The sequence below is a fragment of the Episyrphus balteatus genome, chromosome 3 (genome assembly GCF_945859705.1).
Source record: "Episyrphus balteatus chromosome 3, idEpiBalt1.1, whole genome shotgun sequence".
In the NCBI taxonomy this organism is placed as follows: domain Eukaryota; kingdom Metazoa; phylum Arthropoda; class Insecta; order Diptera; family Syrphidae; genus Episyrphus; species Episyrphus balteatus.
The window spans coordinates 41,795,996-41,811,565 of NC_079136.1; the positions used below are offsets into that span (position 1 = coordinate 41,795,996).

General features: G+C 30.0%; 1 non-coding gene across 1 annotated transcript; it reads right to left on the reverse strand.

Annotated features, from left to right (window-relative positions):
• Positions 1 to 9,782: 9,782 nt before the first annotated feature.
• Trnak-cuu (transfer RNA lysine (anticodon CUU)) lies at positions 9,783 to 9,855 on the reverse strand. The gene has a single exon. It is a non-coding gene; the product is annotated as a tRNA-Lys (tRNA).
• Between the last annotated feature and the right edge of the window lie 5,715 nt (positions 9,856 to 15,570).

Here is a 15,570-nt window from a genome sequence, read left to right on the forward strand (position 1 = left end):
CAAGTTGTGAGTAATATTGTGTTGCGTAGGAAGGGTAAAAGGCCGGTTAGAGAGTATACGTTTTTTGTATGGGGCTTCGGGGGGTTTTGAGTGCGGGCGGTTTGTTTACATTTTTTTTTTTTAATGAGAGTTCAATGTGACGTTGTTGTGTGTTGGGTTTTTTGTTGTTATCCTGCAGACGTTGAGTGAGCCCCTGCGGAAACGTTGCCATATAGATAGAGATTGTGGAAAACGTTACGTTACATGTGTATACAAATTGTTTCGAGTGTGATGTAATGCATTGAAAAGATATTGCCAGAGTTGAAAATGTGTTATTTCTGCATCAACTAATTTTCTATAAAATTAACTATAAGTAGGAAAATTTAAATTTTTGATATATAAGTCAGCAACGAAATAAAGTTTGAGTTATAAAATCAAATTTTTAACTACTCTCGTAAAAACAACCATTCTTTCATGGTTACCAGAACAAAATATTCTCACCGAATTTTATAGATATTGTAAATTATTTACAGGTTGTTTCGGTATTGTTTTCAAATCCTTTATTGTTGATACCTACTTTATTTGTATGCCAAATGAACCATAGAGCCAAATAGCATTAGCGTATCATAATTTTGAATAGGTTTTCGCTTATAATTTACCTGTGCTGAAAATATATTCACCTTTCAAATAGTTATAATTTTTAACGATTGGGAGGATATCCTTTCGATTGTTAGTTTTGTTGTCGAAAAATATTCAATAATATCAATTTTTTAGCCAGAAACCAGAAAAAAAAAACAAAAACACTATTTTCCATTTTCTAAAAAGTGCATTTATGTGAAGTTGGCACCCTTATAATTTTTTTTTTCAACTCAAAAATCACAAAAAATAATTTTTTTTTGTTCAGTGTAAAAATTATTGGGTTTTGCACTGTGATTCGTTTGTCTAACGTTAGCCCAGGATAGCCCAACTTTTTTTATTTTAATTTCACTATTCTTTCGAAAGATACAATAAAAAACTTTTTTTCATATCAGAAACCGAAAAAATTGTGTTTTTTTTTTATGAAAAAATCTTTAGTTTAAAACTGTGGTTTGTTTGATGCTCACGGTTAGCACAGGATAGTCCAACTTTTATTTTCGCTATCTTAGTTTAAAAATTATAGAAGAATTAGTTTTTATTCACACAAAAAAAAAGTACGCATACACCACAGTGACCTTTTTTTATTTTATAATTTAGAAAAATTAAATCCATTTGTTTTAAATGTTACGGAGAGTTGCCTATTTTTGGCCGTCTCCAGTTTCCGGCCACCTTTCGGATAATCGTTATAACTAGGGATTTCGTAGGGTTTATTCCAAAATTTTGCTCTTATGCTGTTCTCTTATATGTTAGAACAGCATACGAGTGAAAATTTGGAATAAACCCCTTTGAAACGTTATAACGATTTTCCGAAAGGTGGCCGGTAACTGGAGGCGACCGCCAATAGGCAACTGTACCCTATTTATTTGAGTTAGAATTACAACATACAAATATTTTTTTCTAGTGTAAGGATCATTGATTTTGGTTTGCCATAAACGAGTTAGCACCTAGAAAAGCTACATGCTTAGTAAAATCTATCCAAACATTTTTTCAAAAGCAACAACAAATATAAAATAATGTGTGGAGTAATTATTTTTCAAAACACGAATAGAACTTTTTTGAAGATAATGGGACAGGATAACTATTATAAGATCTTGGGGAAAAAGTGAAAAAAATTGAACTTACAAATTAATTCGACAAAATATTGAACTTTTGAAATGAGTAAAAATTGTATTTCATTGAAATTCGTATAGACCAGGGTCGATAATTTTTGAAACCAAAAAAAATCATAGTAGAATGAAACCCATTGGAAAAGGAGGTGAATATGATGAAAATTAAAGGAAAAATAAATTACGGGCGATCCGAGTTCGGGAAGTGGTAGGGTTGAGTTTTTAATGGTAAAAAATGGTATATCTCGATTTCCGGCAAAACTACAAATCCTATAGAAAAAAGTTGTATGGCAAAGTTCTAGGTAATAAAAAGATCTACAACTTTTGTATCAACAATTTTTTCACATAACCTCAAAATTTATGTGAAAAATTCAAAAAACCGAGTTTTTGGTTTTTTATTTTTGTCTTTTTCAAAAACAAAAAAATTTTCTACGAAATTTGGTGAAAACCTACCTTATTATATCCCAAATACACTGTAATTTATTTGATTTAAAATATTAATTTGTTCACCTTATTTTGACTTAATACCAAAAAAACACCCTAATTTTCAATCGAAAATTCACGTGTCAAAATATCAGCTTTTTTCAAAAAGTCGGTGGGCATTTCGTTCGTTAAAATGTCTATTTTCTGATGGTGTAAAAAAAATTTACATTAGTATACTATAGAACATGTTCTAGTAAAATTCAAAAAATGAAAAAAGCTTGAATTCGAAAAAAATTTTTTATCATTGTTTACAATTTTGGTCTATTAATTCAAATTTACACTTTAATTACTCAAAAAACGTAAGATTTCATGTAACATTGATTAATCTTACGTTTTTTGAATAATTAAAGTGTAAATTTGAATAAATAGACCAAAATTGTAAACAATGATAAAAAATTTTTTTCGAATTCAAGCTTTTTTCATTTTTTGAATTTTACTAAAACATGTTCTATAGTATACTAATTTAAATTTTTTTTACACCATCAGAAAATAGACATTTTAACGAACGAAATGCCCACCGACTTTTTGAAAAAAGCTGATATTTTGACACGTGAATTTTCGATTGAAAATTAGGGTGTTTTTTTGGTATTAAGTCAAAATAAGGTGAACAAATTAATATTTTAAATCAAATAAATTACAGTGTATTTGGGATATAATAAGGTAGGTTTTCACCAAATTTCGTAGAAAATTTTTTTGTTTTTGAAAAAGACAAAAATAAAAAACCAAAAACTCGGTTTTTTGAATTTTTCACATAAATTTTGAGGTTATGTGAAAAAATTGTTGATACAAAAGTTGTAGATCTTTTTATTACCTAGAACTTTGCCATACAACTTTTTTCTATAGGATTTGTAGTTTTGCCGGAAATCGAGATATACCATTTTTTACCATAAAAAACTCAACCCTCCCACTTCCCGAACTCGGCTCGCCCGTAATTTATTTTTCCTTTCATTCTTATCATATTCCCCTCCTTTTCCAATGGGTTTCATCCTGCTATGATTTTTTTGTACTTTTTAATGTTTTTGAAGGCATCGGCACTGGTCTAGTAGGATAGAAAAAATTTATTTTAAATAACAATCTAAACTAAACAAGCTTAAAAGTTACAATTTTGTTTCTCTTCTTGAAGTAGCACTTATGACAACACTTTAATTAATAATAATTATGGTTCAACATTTTCCAAATTTTCTTACTAAATGCTCATTGTTCTTATTTCTATCAGTTTTAATAAAGCACGTCTTAATGCTTTCATTATTCGAAGAAAATTTTAAATAAATAAACACTTGATCGAAAGTGTCATAAAAGCTGACAAAAAATAATTATTTTTAAACGAATTTTAATTTGCATTTCAGAGAATTGATCTTGAATCATTGAATGCAAATATCTACAAAAAATAATCTAACCAAATCCGCTGTGTCAACATTTCCCTTTTGGTTCGTAATATTTATATTACTCACTGTAAGGTATGGTATCATTATTTTAAGATTTACTAAGTCTTAAACGAAATAAACCACGAACTAGTAAAGCACCAAACGTAATTCAAAGAAACGATAGTATGATGACGACTTTTGGATTACTTTTACTTCATTTGCATTCTCGCGACTTGGTCACTCTACACTTATAATAATTTCGCCAATAAACTTCAATTGTAAATTAATTCATAATGACACCAAGATCGTCTCGAAGTTTAATAAAGGAGTAGCCAGCAGCAGCAAAATATAATAATTGCATTTTCAGTGCGATCATATTTTTATGAGTCATTCGTATGAGTAGCGAAACGCAGTCATCACCACCATCCTGCGGTGATGGTGTATTTTATTAGGTAAGCAAAAAGCAAACAGAGCTTGTAGTCATCCTCGCCAAGAAACTTGCTTGCTTTTTATAATGAGGTCATCCCGATTGGATTTGATAAGATTCTCATATTGTTTATATTGAACAAATATAAATTCTTTGCGGAATAATAAATTGTGGTCTACTTTTATTTGATGAATAGAGGAAATGGTAAATCGAGAACCCGAAGTGTTATACAAATAATGTCGTTACTTATTTGTTTTGAAAAAAAAAAAAAGACTTTATTATCGATAAAGATGAAGTCATTACACTGCAATGGATTAATCGATCACTTTTCGATAATGCATTTGCACCTGAAAGACATGCATTTTTCTTTTGTAGTTACCAGAGTACAACTTACTTAGGCTTTCAAGCTACTAAAGTTATAATGTAAGTGTTATAGTTGGTTGGAAAAATTATGTTTAAGGGTTAAGGGGTCATACTAAAATGCCTTTCCCACTTTACAGGTCTGAGATCCTTTCCATTAATGGACTCAGACTGAGACGAAATTTTATCATACATACATATTTTTTAACGCTCGATTTCAACATTTCAAAGGGAAAGGTGATGTACTGAAATAGTTTGTTTTAAACTCATTACTATATGGCCCCATAAAGAGGCAAAAGATTTGAACAACAAAACTGGTTTTAATGCAAATACTTTATCCATATCCGTGGCGCAGTGGTTAGTGCAATGGACTCCAGAGTTCTGGATTTGAATCCCAACTTCCAACACCTTAAAACTTTTTTTACAGGGGTACCTACTGCCTCTTGCAAGGAATTGACAGTTGTAACTTGTAAGAGTATGATTTTAATTAAAATTGGCATTTCTGCTATGCCGTTTGGACTCCATGGGTACTTTATGATTTTTGCCTGTAGATGGCGTCATATTAAAACATTGCATAACTTTTAACCCGTGGACAGACAAAGCGCTTTCAATGATATCTTATTTTTTAAATTGTGATAAGTAGCTTAGAAGTTATGGTTGAACATTTATATGCTTTCATACCTAAAAACCGTTTAAATATTTCATCCTTTCATTTGCCTGTATCTGTTTTCCATATTCAAAATATTTCAGAAACTATTCACTCTTGGGAGTCGGGCCTATACAGTATTTTTATCACCTGGTTTTGTTCCTTTAAATGTCGATAAAATGCTATTTATTGTTGAACCGAATTCTAGCCCTTTGAAGATTGAAGTTTAGTGTTTTTGATCTGGATTGAAATTCCAGCCTTCACCATGTATAGACATTTTTTTCCAGGGGTATTGCCCAGTGGCGGATCTAGGGGGAGGGGGGGTCGTGGGGGTCATGACCCCCCCCCCCCCCCCCCCCCAAAACCTCAGATGAAAAACAAAAACAAAATTTCCCATGATATAATAACTATTACATGTATCTCGATCCACGAACGCTCTATCATAACTACATAATCGCAATAACTTAATTTGATATTTTGGTTTAAGAAGATATACGCTTTTCTTTGTAACAAAACTGTGAGGATGAAATTTATTTCATCCTAAACATACCTTCGTATTTTTTTAATTTGTACATTTTTTTCTTTTTAAAGATAACTTTTGCTTTCAGAGATCACATTTCTTAAAATGCGTATTAAACATATAATTATACTATTTTTACTCGGTACTTTTTTATAGAAAAAAATATTTATGGTTTGATGTTTCCGCAAAAAAATAATGATGCTGAAAACATCGCTCTTGGAAACATCGATGTAATTGAAACTTCAAAGTTTTTTTTCAGTGAAGGGCACCAGGCGAGTTCTACTCAAAACACGAAAGTGGAAGAAAAACATTTCTGAATTATTTTCGTACTTTTAGTACAGTTGAACCATAAATTAAGGTACCTTCCTTGTAAAAAAAATTGTAAAAAATATAGGTAATTTTCTCAATAACCGGTTGCTGCGATTATGATAACAACTTTCAACTGCAATCGCAATGTAAAATGTAGTATGGTCAACGTTAATTCAATTTTGAAAAAATAAATACATTTGAAAATGATGGCCTTCAACGAAAAATCATTCCGAAAGTGGTTTCTGTTTACTTTAACTAGGTTCAAAATTCACACAGTGTAGAACGGTTATTAACTTCTAAATTTGTTTAAAATGACAACCTCAATAATTTCAACAAATTTTATACTTATCTTTATAATAATGGCTTTCTTATAGTTCTGGCTTGATTTCTTATAGTTTGTTTTCGCTGTTATTTAAATATTTTAAAATTCAATAAAAAATGTCTTGAAAAAGACGTTTATAATCATTGAAATTTCAAAATATAAAAACTTTTTTATTTGATAAGAAATTCAAAAAATTGTTCGTATCAAATTTAACTTTAAGAATTTTAGTTGAATTTAAAATTCAGCTTTAAAATTCCTTCTAACAAACTGACTATAAATACTGCTAAGCCATTCACAATCTGTTCTCCTATTAACAGTATTCTCTGTATCTAAAATATGTAGCATTTCTAATACCATTCTTTTACTATAATGCTTTTCTGTTTGTAAAATATCTACATTGTTATAATCTGGTCTATGTCCCTCATCTAAATATTGTAAAACTAGAGCAGTTTTTTGTGAATGTCCGTTCTATGATCAGATATAAATAACGGTTTTTCAATTTTTGCATGGATGTACCTACATAAACTGATGGGCAATTGTTCGTTCCATCACCTAAACATTTTATTTTATATACGATATTAGATTTATCATTTTTAGAAAATTCACCTTTTAAATTTCAAAAAGTGAATTTCTTAAAACATTTACTGATTTAAAAGCTAAACGAACATTATCTTTGTTTCTAATAAGAGCATCTTGAAGTCGATTTGAAAGATTAGGAATATACAAACAACTTCTGTTCGAAAACTGTGTTGTATTTGTAACTTAATTTGGTTGAACCAATGGATTAAAATATTGGTTCAATAATGTTTTTATTATATTTATTGGAAAAGAATTTGAAAGCAGAGTATCCATGATTTTGTTAATGTTATTCTGACGAAATGCAATATCACTGATATCCAATATTCTGGTAATAAAAGTAAAATCAAAATACGACCTGTAACCAACGCAGCATTCATTAAGAAAAATATATACCTACATATATTTTTTAAATATCAATTTTTCGAAAACGGGACATATTTTTCAAGTCTTAGTTTTAGGCCGTGTGTGAATTTAGTTAATTTTTTAGCCAAGGATAAGTTTTTGACATTTGTATCTATGTCTGTTGAATAAAGAATTTATCTTGGGCTTTATTTAGGTGTGAGAATCGGGATACATTTTTGAATTGGCTAAATACTTTCTTAGTTGCAAAACAAAAGAATTAATGGTGTATAAAACATTTATAAATTAATATTAACAATTTACAAACTTCCACCAAGCGTTGACCTGTGAATTTTATTTTTGCGTTTACACTCACTTAAAATTTTTTTTCATCATCAATAAAAGCTGTTTTTTATTTTTCTCGTGAACCAGATCAGATCATTGTATTTATTTGCGAAACACTTAGGGCCAGTTGTACAAATATTTAATCCGTGGTTCAGCAACTTTTATCTACTGAAATCGGTGGGAAGGTTGCGTTTTAGCACTCTTTCATGGTTCAAATATGTAAAAATAGCCACATCCATGCTTGAACCGAAATCGGTGGGTTAAATTCCTGATCCGAGGCTGAACCACGTTTGTACAACTGGTCCTTACTAAACAAAATCCTGATTTCATTGTAAACTACCGTGAGGCTAAAATCGACTCGTGAAAAGTCGACATTACTTTCCCAATTTTTTTTCTTTATTTTCAGTTTTTGAATATAAATTAAAAAAATACAATAATCCTTCTGCAAACAATTTATACCCAGAGCAGGGTAAATGCTTGACAGCTGAAAATTTTTTTCTAAAAAAATATATTGTCAAAAATTTAGCTTAATTTAAGCTCCGAAACAAAATCCTCTCGAAAATACATTTGATCTAAGAATTTGGATAGAATTTTGTATGTTATAGCTAAAATTTAGCATATATTTTGAGCACTTGACCATTTTTTTGATTATTTTGGAAGTAAGTTTTTTTAATCCTGTGACCCCCCCAAACCAAATTTCTAGATCCCTGGTATTGCCTCTTGCGAAAAATTCACCAAGTCTTCAATAGTATCGTTGTAATAAATAAGATAACCTCAACTTAAATGCTTAATCGTTCAGACTCGGCGCAGAAAATTTAAGGTATTCCGTTCTTACAAACACACGCATAAATGGTTTGGAGTTGTAATTTACTATTATCCTTACTGCTTCGCTTCATAGAGTGGTCGTGCAGTTTATTTTATTTTTTTTTTTTTTTTCAAAACTTTTTTATATGACTACTGTCAACCTTTTTAAACCCATACTTACTTATACAAGTAATTCATCTCCTATTTTTATTTACCTACTTCTCAATAATACCAATTTTTAGTCTCGGAATAAGAAATCAGGAATCGAATTACGGCATACGTTCGTTAACGAATGGTTGCTATGTGTCCCTATCGTTTTCTAATAATTAAATAAAGACAGAAATAGTCAAAACGTTAACGTATGATCGTAATCGTATGCCGTAATTCTTTAATTATTGCTTTTATTTAAAAATTTGTATGACACCTGGCAACTCTTTCTAACCACTTTGATTGTTGTAAATGTGGATTTGATTACCTTTTTTTAATTTCAAAAGAAAGTTTCTTTCTGTATATTTTTGAAACGCTAATTTTATTAGTACCTGCATATTTTATGTCTTCTTATAAAATTTAAAAAAATTACCTACTTACTTTGGCTGAACTAGCGCCTAAAGACGGCGCGGCGGCGGGGCTCTAACTAAGGTACCATTTACTTGTTATTATTTTTAAATTTGAATTTAAAGATGTAATATTATGTTAAAATACAAACAACAAAAACAACCTTATTGACGAAATAACAATAGAATTTTAATAATTCAGGCACAAATTTGAAATCAATTAAATCATTTATTCATATTCATACAATTAAATCATATTCAATGAATTTCTATAAAAGAGTAATAAATATCTAATATGCATTTTTCTGCTGGAATATTGTTCTCAAAAACTTCCTCCCCATATAATTATTTCAAACATCAGGGTTAACTTTGAATCAAAATTTTGTATTCAATATCATACGAGTAAATTATAATTATCATTCTTGACCAAATAAATTATTTTACCGAAAAGTAATTTGAATAAGCCTGATAAGAAACCCCTGGCGCACCACCATATAAAAATTCCTCCAAAGGTCACAAGAGGTGCTTTATCATTTGATTAAAGTCACTGAACGACATTCGACACGCAATCTTCAAATAACAACAGACAAACAGACATCATGTAACATGTAAGAATACTACTTTTTGCTGAATGAACTTCAAACAAGCAAGAAGGGTTGTTATTGTTATCATTTATGAAGTTGTTTGGAAGTAAAATAGAAGTTGTTGTCGTTGAAAGTTCGCCAGGAAATAGGTCAGTGAAGTCCCGTAAGCAAAATAATGCTATAAATTTATGTAATGTCTGTTACCAAAACTTCCGCTTTTGATTGCATGAGAAACAACCCCGCAGGTGGAATAAATCATTTGAAACATATTTAGGTCGAACCTGCGTGGTAATAGTTGCGTGGTATAGTTACGTTTCAAAGTTAAATTTAAACAATCGTTTATGCGAGATAGTTCACAATTAAAAACTATCATAATCAAAGTATCTATCTTTCAGGTGCCATAAACGTAAGAAAAAAAATATACTCGCCCAACGTGGGGCTCGAACCCACGACCCTGAGATTAAGAGTCTCATGCTCTACCGACTGAGCTAGCCGGGCATGTTTTTCAAAGTCATCTAGATATTTAGTAGACACAATGGAACCTATTTTGTCGCCTACAAACATGTGTCATTATAATTTTTTTAGTGATGTTGTTGTGGGTATTCTGAAGAATAGGTGAAACGATTTTTAAAATTAAGTTTGCATATTTTCAGGCGATTGTAATACTAAAAAGTCATTCTCATTTATACCACTATGGTGAAATTCGAATTGTTCTTGTGCCTTGTGGAATGATTCATGCAGTTTGAATTTGAATGTTTGAATTTACAAAGGAGAGTGGGCATTTTGGACGTTGAGCGGCCATTAATGAAATTGGAATCAAATGAAAGATCTATAAATTAGGAAAAACTTTGACTATGGAAGTTTGGCTGTATTGCGTTAAGAATGCAAGATATTGCAATACTAGTATTATTTATGCATCATTCAATGTGTGAAGGACAAATTGAATTATATTTTTATTTTAAATACAAAAAATGATGCTCTGTCATTTTCCATCAGCCTGAAGACATTAATCTTAGAAATCCGACCAATAGAACTCATAATCGGTATTAGATATTTAAGCCAACCACTTCAAGATTTTATTCGAGAGTTTTCAAACGATTCAAACAAACAAAAAATTGAACAGGGCAATTCCATGGTAACTCACGTTACATTCACAAAAATTTCCAACACATAAATAATTTTTTTTTTCAATTTTAATATAAATTGATAAGAAATTACTATCCATGAATGGAGCATAACTATTACTTTCATAATTAACTAAAAAAATTGTATTTATTTTTAACATTTGCTTGGGAAAAATAAAAGTTTGATGGTAACTCAGGTTACAAAAATCGGACACGAGTTTTAAGAGTCCGACAGTATGAAGTTTTTATCTGAAATTAAGAATCTTAATTTGTTTTCAATGAAGATTCCATACATAAAAAATTACAAGCTTTTAATGTGAGTGACAAAACCAAACATTTTTTCAATATTTCGAGGAAAAATTTTAAAATATTTTGGTAACTCACGTTACATTATTTTGGTAACTCATGTTACCTGCGATTTGTGGTTCCAAAAGTAAAGAAAAGATGCATTTTCACTCAAGTTTTTTTTTAACCGAATAGTGTGTAACGAAGCTTGCTTAAATGTTAACTTATTTTAGCAATCACGAGGGGATATTGTCATCGTCACTATTAGACTCGTCATATTTTCAGTTTGCTTGTTTTTCCGTCATTTTCATGTGAAATTCTTCTGTTGTTGGCAAGCTTGCTATAAAAATGCTTTAAGATTATTAAACTCCCTGAATTTTATGTCTATCCATAAGGGAATACAACAAAGAATCTTTTCTTGCAACTTGCATAAAGAGTTGCCGTTTGTAATAGGAATTTTCTAATAAAAAAAGTAAAAAAGACTGCATAATTTGTTCAAAATTCGTGTCCACTTTTTCATGGAATTACCCAACAATAAAATTCTCAAAATAGACTTGAAGTCGTTGTTTTAAAAAGCTTATATTTTTTGTTCTTGTGGTTGGATAAAGGTCTTCATCTCTTCATACTCAGGAAAAATGACAGAGTATCATATTTTGCACTTAAAATAAAGGACAAAGTTTCAACATTGAAATATTCTATGAAAAGTGTTAAACGCAAAAATGCATTTTTAACCTTTGTGAAGTACATCTTAAGGATAAAACTTCTGCACAATATATGTAAGACTTAACTACATCAAAAAATAACAAATTCATTACTGGCCGCGTAGCGTCCACGTTCCATACAAATTTGCATATTCTCCTTTAAATCAGAAAAATTGATTTAGAAAAAAATGCAATTCTTTTCACTTATGTATGTATTCGTTAAGGTATTAAAGCTCAAGTTTAGGATTTGTAAATAAAAATCGAACCAGCTAAAAACTCACAGTACAAAATAAAAACTTTTGGCTGGAATAATAAATCAGATGTTCCCCCAGGAATATTTCTTGTCGATACCAACAGATTCCAAAATTCTGAGGGGCACTGTGGTGTATGCGTAACTTTTTGAAGTAATACTTCTTTTGAGGCTTTGAAGTATGAAAATTTACCTTTTTAAAAGAAATGTCAAAGGGATTTACAAGTAACACCATCTAGTGATAATAATTGCACAGTTTTGTTATGGTATTAACCTACCAAGTGAATTTCTATGAGTGAGAAGTATAACTTCAATCACGTGTTCATATACATATATACACACACTCTTTTTAATTCCGATATAGTAGGTACTGTAGGGCATGTTTAGGATTCGTAAAAAAATATCGAACTCGAGAATTCCAAAAAAAGTGGGTCCGGCAAGTGAAGTGATTTTCTTCAAACTTGGTAGTTAGCAGTTTTGGGTGATTCCCTAGAGGGAAAATTGAAATTTTTTGTAGGACCAAATTTAACGTTACTTGTCATATGACGGAAATAGGAAAGCTAATTTTTTTCAAAAACGGCTCAAACGATTTTGATTAAAATTTGTGTATGCAGTATTACACATAAGAGCTTACTTTTCAAATAAAAAATATTTTTTGTGCCGTTATTAACGGTATCGCCATAAAACGGTTTTTTTTTTTGTATACAAAATTAAAAAAAAAAAAACATTTTTGGATTTTTAAAAAATTTGTTTGAAACATCAATTTTTTGAAAACGGGTTGGTGAAAAATTTTTAGATTTCGTTTTTATGTGTAAATTAATTATTTAACGATTTCGATTTTTGAAGTGAAAACTTCTTTAGTATCGTAGTGATTTGAAACAAGATGAAACGAAACGCGACACGACTTCAACTTGTTATAACTTTTTTGTTTTAATAGATAGATGAATGAAATTTGTACTGCAGATAGGTAATTAAATAAATTATAGTTGTACAAAATTTCAATTAATTTCATATTCAAAATTCGGAGATAACGGTAACAAGATGTTCTTTTCCAACACACGTTATATCTTTTGATCTAGTGCACATACAAATTTGATTTAACTTTAATACGCATGCTGATAACATAACCTTTTATTTGATATATCACACATAACGTTACGTGCTCTACAAGTTATACAATCTTAAATTGAAAAAAAAATTTAAAAGTACCTCAAAACACCTGTGGAGATCTGTTGGCGATGACCAGCTACCAGTGTAGGAAGTACCGTAATCTAAGTCTGGAAATTCGACATGGTTGACTTTAAAAAATTCTAACTTCTCTTGTAGACATCTTTGAAATAAGATTTATACATCATTATACAAGGTGAAACAATAAGCTTTCAAATGGTATAAAATTTGTTTTAGGTTTATAAACAAAAAATTGATTTAATAGCATGAGAACATAAAAATAAATGTTTTTTTTTGCTTTTTTGATGAAATTTATCGAGTTTAAAAAATTCTAGCTCTTTTTGTAGATGTCTCATAAACTTAATCGATATACATATTTTGAGCTAAGACAATAAGCTTTAAGATGATATAAAGTTTATATAGGTTGTCATATAAAAAACATGGATTTGAAGGTGATAGAATAAAAATAGGTAGATTTTTTCTATTTTTTTTTTTTGCAAGAAAAATGATTTTTTAAGGTTTCACTTCTACCACGTGTGAATTGCACACACATGATTCTTTTTTTTTTCTAAAAATCCTTTTTATACCTACAAGAAATCAAGTTTTGTGTAAAAGATCATTTAAAACGGTGTTTAGTCAATTATAAAAAGAGATTTAATTTTTTTTTTTCGGTACTTATATGAAATTTCTTAAAAATATCAAGTTTTCCCTAATTTTGTTCAATAAAAAGCTTTAACATTAAAGTAACTTTAACAATAAGAACAAGTACGTGCGACCCCAGTAGTGCATTTTTTTGTGCACAACATACAAAACAAATTGTGAATTACAACTCCCAACATTCTTATGTGCGTTTAATTAATTTGTAAGAATGGAAGGAATCTGAAGGACGATCGCGGAATCTTGTACTAATTGATTCCAAAGTTAATAATTTTGTTAGACTTTTAAGTGGCTTCTTATTGCAGCAGCCTCCACATGACCAATTCAACTTTGAAAAATATTATAAACTATGGTCAACATGGTTTACTAGTCTTAATAATTTCTCAAAAATAGAACAATTTGCATTTAGATTTTTTCATTAAAAAAAAGTTACGTATACACCACAGTGTCCCTCAAAGTTGCAGAGAATGATTTACGAATTATAAAAAAAGCTTCCTTACATCCCCCACCCTTTTTTGCGTTTATTTAACAATTTGAAGACTTCTATGAGTTGACTAATTAGTTGAATTGGAGTAAAAGCTTTTGACTTCAGTGCAATATCTTTCGACCTATCAAAGTTTGAGAATAGTTAGTGTATTCTTGTTCCTTGATTCAACGAAAAAGCTCAGAATATGAGAAAAAAAACATAGTTTATTTTATGTTTTTTTTTTCTATCCTTTTTGCATAGACCACATAATCAAACATATACACAAACAAATAAATCAAAATAAATACACTCCGTGAGCAGTGTTTTCTTAGACACATCGTCAAGTAAGCAATAAGAAAATATCTTGTGCCATTTAAACTCAGCGACAATCTTTGACACTTGCACTAATAAATGCAAGCAGTATCTCTTCTTAACGCGCCAAAATAAATATATCACGAGACCGGCAAGATGATACACATCCGTTTAAGAAAAACAAATCCGCAAAATGAATTAATTTATTGTTTTGTCCAAAGTCAAAGATACTTTTCCTAAAACATAATCCATCTGGCTGTAGAATGCCCTTGTTGCCACAAAAATATGGAACAAAAGGGCGTTCAGACGATTTTCCCGAGTGACGCCGCGTCAGAGGCGTCGTGCGTCGGTCGGGTCGGCGGCGATATCTTTAGATTTACATAAAGGTTCGCATAGTATCTATGGAGCGACAAATCGCATGTAAAGATCTAAATGTACTTCACAGATAGTTTTGGCCATATGGATATCTAAAAAAGATGCCGCAGTTTCTCTCTAGACACTCTGGAAGCAACTTCATCTTTTATAACTTTCAGTTGTTTAAATTTTATTATGATACAAGAATATGGGTTATATGGAAAGTATGTTTATGCAATGGTATGTGACGGTACTTCTGCAACGGAAGTTGAATGTTAAAATCTAGAGATTCAGGAAAGGGAAGTAAAAATGGTTCAAATATTTAAGATGTTCTTATTGGGTACATTTACGAGTTGTTTGTTGTTTAAAAAAGAACTATGGAATTATGTGCCCGTAAGGAATTCATATAAAGAGTGTTCCACAGTCGTTTTTTATTTTTTTCGGTATTGTTTTCTTTAAATTGCTCTATTTTTTCCAAACTTCAACTGATTTCTAAAATTTTAATTTTATTCGATCAAGAATTAATAACGATTTAATTTTGTACCAAACTATTTTTCTGTTCATCTATGATGCAAGAATAAAGAGTTTTCATAAAAAAAATTTTGGTGAAAGGGTGTTATTTTCGAAGAGACAGTAAAATCTGCATTTGGTCCCAAAAAGCCAATGATTCATTTTATTTATGGTTTTGATGGCAAATTAAACATCTATAGATAATTTCTTACACGTTTTACGCGAATCATTGGCTTCTTGGGACCAATTGCAGATTATACTGTCTCTTCGAAAAAAACACCCTTTCACCAGAATTTTTTTTATGAAATCTCTTTATTCTTGATTTCTATACCAAAATCAATGTTTTTAACAAATTTCATTCAAAAAAACACCCTTTTAACCATGATA